Here is a 4,112-nt window from a genome sequence, read left to right on the forward strand (position 1 = left end):
GTCTCATTGAGTTGTCTGACACTCGGTGCTTACCGTGGCGGCGGGATTGCCAGCAGGCGCTCCTGCCGCCATGGTGTAAGCATTTCGCATAGCCTCTTTACCAGCACGGCGGCTGTTGTGGGCGGTCCCTGTCTCAGGAATTGTGTATGGTCACAATTTTCTAGGTAGTGGACTAGTGTGGCGTTCGGCTCGCCGCAGTGCTTGCAGCACCTTTCATCGCGTTCGATTGTTGGGATAATCTGCCATGCACAGTGGTAACCTAGGCGCATTCTGTGAAGAATGACTTCGGTACCTCTGTTGCTTACTTCAGAGAGTGCCAGTGGTTCATAGACTGTGGCGTCTGATTACCAGCTGGCCGAGGGGGAGGTTCTCGTTTCCTCTCTGTGGAGCTGCCGTAGGAAGGTACGACCGACCAAGGCACACTTTTCCATAAGTAATTTTCGGCTCGGTTTTATCGTCATGGGATTTGGGGGCATACCCCTGCCAGCGACGGCTAGTCTGTCAGCAAGCTCGTTCCCTCTGATGCCGATGTGGCTTGGGACCCAGTTTATCAGGTCCCTCGTCGTAGTTCAAGTCGCATCTGGCATTCAGGTATAGTTTATATATCATCCGATTCCCCCACGTAATTTACATTCCTTTGATACACTCTCTACGAAAGTTGTATTTTCTTTTGAATTTACCCGAAAAATCTTGTTCCAGTGCATCAGATGGCTCTGATCCCCCCCCCCCCCCCATCAACACCACTTGCTCGTTGTCGTGGGGGGCTTGGGAGAAGGAGACCTTTTCCTTTTCTTCGTCCTCTTCTGTCCACTTCATCTAATCATTAACTTATTTTTACCCATTTCGCCACAAGGCTTTACAGTAGTGCAATATGACCTTTGATTCTAGCGCTTTTATTTGTTTTAAGCCATTTAACCACATGCAAATTAAACCCCAATTCCACTTCTTATCATTATCAATAAAATCTTTGGTAGTGTTAGTTGTTTGTCCACCAAGATGATTGTCAGATCAGCTATTCTTGTGACCGTATTCTCAGGATCTAGTTCTAAATGCAGTTGCATAATTGGACATTGCTAATTACATAATTAAGAATTACTATCTTTGTGAAAGAGATGTATTTGAACGGTTTCAAATATATCTTCGCCAGAAATTCGTGTGCATTTCTGGTGAAGATGTAGTGGAAACTGATCAAATACCCCTTTTGCGCTATGAGGATATTCATTCTCATTTATAACCTTTTCCAAATTTCACGATTCATTGTTTTGCAGCTGCCTTACGTGGCCTGTCGGATGGCCGGCCCCGAATCTTGGCCAGTCTACGGCAGTTGGAGGGCGTGACCTTGAAGGGGCCTTGGCACGTCTAAGAGTAATAGTGGGAATGATAAATTGAATAATAAAGGGGATGAACTGTTAACAGTAAAGCTAATTTTGATAAAGGCATTTTATAATTTTCTTAGTTATGGTGATTTTTGTGTTCGATGAAAAAAAAAAAAAATATATATATATATTCCACTTCTTTTTATATGTTTTACACCCCGGGCATTGTTACAAGGACGTTGTAAGCTTTATGTGGTAATCGGGATGCTGGGCCGTCGTTTTCTTCTAAGCAGATAGCTTGTTTTTTGCCACTTCAACGCCAGTAATTGACCAGGTACACGGATCTGTAAAGTATACTAATGTATTAAAAAAAAAAAAAAAAAAAAAAAAAAATCTATTAAGTAGACACATTCTTTGATTTAGGGTAGCCGACTAGACTGTTACATTAGTTTTTATTGTGAAGTCTCTATGTTAAGTGGTTGCCTGATGGTAATAAGGCCGATGATAATAGGTGGAAGCAGTTTAAGTATATATTTGTATTTGATTTTAATAATCATGAAATTAGAATTATTTTTTCAGTATTGTATACATTGTCATCTGAAATTATTAGCTTGAATTTTAAATTCTTTATCGTCTGTTTTTTTTATTACTGACTTCATAGTGTTTAAGAACAGAAAATTGTAATTTTAAGTATCGATCCTCACCCCCCCCCCAAAAAAAAAAAAAAAAAAAAAAGATCTGACGACACATCTAATTATTTCCCTATTTACTCATGTATTTGGAATCTCACTTTAGACGCTTGTATTTTTTCACCATTAATTTCTCACACGTTTCCTATTTCTTTAACCGCTCTTCCCTTGCGTCGACAACTCAATGACCAATAAATTCAGAGTCCGTGTTCGCATTAAGGGCACAGCGTCGATGGTATTTATTCAACGTCTCTTTTTTTCTTAAAAGGTAAACGTGGCGAGAGAATGTAGAATAGGGCTTCTTGATTTTTCTATAGTATCACTAAACAGGATAGTCGTCATCATTATCATCATCATCTTTATCGTCCCTATTATCATCATCGTTCTTATCACCATCATCGTCATCACTATCATCATCATCAATCCTATCACCATCATTATCACCATCGTCATCATTCCTATCATCATCATCATTCTTATCACCATCATCTTCATCACTATCATCACCCTCAATATTCAAATGACCCCCAATCCTTTGCTCGTTGTTGTCGTGGGGGGGAGGGGGAGGGGGGGGGGCTGAGGAGACGGAGCCCGAGGCCCTTCGTGGGGATCAGCCCTGCCTTGGACCCCAGCCCTCGCCTCGACTAATTTTGCACGGTCTTTTCTTCTCCTCTTTTCCTTTTCCTTCTCTTCTTCATCCCTTATTCTGTCCACTTATCCTAATCGTTTACTCATTTTTTACTATTTCCACTACTTTTTCTCCACCATTAACCATTAATATTCAAATGAAAATCACCACAATCACTGCCATCATAATCTCTCTACTCCTCTTATTGTAACCTTCATCCCTTCCATGTTTCTTCTCTATCTCCTCTCCTCTCCTTTCTCCGGCCATCGCTCATGATGCTAATTAATCTCCTCGTGGGTCTGAAATTTGGGCGATGTTTAATTGGGGAAGAATATGGTTGGTTGGGTTTTATTTTACATCATCATTGCTGTTTATATTTGAAGATGATTAAATTTGTATATCCGGAGATGGTCTGGGAATTTAGTTTTTTTTTCTTAAGTTTTATATTGTTTTTTTTTTTTTTTTTTTTTTTAATTAATGCTATGTCTATGCGTTGCGTATCTAGAAGTATTTTTTTTTTTTTTTCGTTTTTATCATATTTTATTTGCTTGCAGGCAGTATGGTCCCTGAAGGCGAGCAAGTAAGCAAATTTTAAAAAGTAAAAATAAAATAGAAATAAAAGATATACATAACGTAAGAAGCCCAACTTAAGATTACAAGATTGGAATATATTAGCATGTATTCTTATGAAGAAGAAAAGGCTAGACATACTATACTCACGGGTTACTGTCATGCAAAGATAGGAAAAAGAAAGAAATAGTGTAGCAGGCATGAGTCAATTCGGAAGAGGTGAGAGAAATGATGGAAAGGAAATGCGGATACACTCTGCTAAAATGTATTGCTCGGTTAATTATGGACACTTGTTTCTACTAAAGAAAACAGAGAAAAAATGTAGCTGGAGAAGCCCAAACGGAGAAGCAAAGACTGAAATCGACTTCATTACAGCAGAGAAGAGCAGAAACTTTACTAATGTTGCAATTACCATTCGAGTATAAATACCGGAATGGTATTTTGCACAGCTGAAGTGAACATCAGTTAGAGAAAAAAAAGTTAATAAAACATATTTATGCTCAACAAAACTAAACCAAAATAAGGATGCTCTTCAGTTAAAAAAAAAAAAAAAAAAAAAAAAAAAACAGGCTCTAAGCAGCTAAATGTGACATTGATGACTTGACTGCGGACAATGAAAACTCTCCATAGAGCCAGCAAGGGCAGCTGGAAAGGAAAATTAAAACCCAAAACGAACTCAGACACAATATTTAAGCTTATGAAAAGAAATTAAAATAAAAACGAATGAAAATTGAAATGAGGGAACGGAGATAAATAAACTTATAAACAAGAGACGTAGGGAAGAGAAACGAAAGAGAAACTTGGAAACAAAAATGGAAAAGAAAAGACGGTACGTAGCAGGATGACATTAGAGAGGCAACAAATTATGTCAATTAAAGAAGAAAATGGTAAAGTTATCAAGTGCAGAGA

Source organism: Penaeus chinensis, chromosome 3 (assembly GCF_019202785.1).
Source record: "Penaeus chinensis breed Huanghai No. 1 chromosome 3, ASM1920278v2, whole genome shotgun sequence".
Taxonomy (NCBI): Eukaryota; Metazoa; Arthropoda; class Malacostraca; order Decapoda; family Penaeidae; genus Penaeus; species Penaeus chinensis.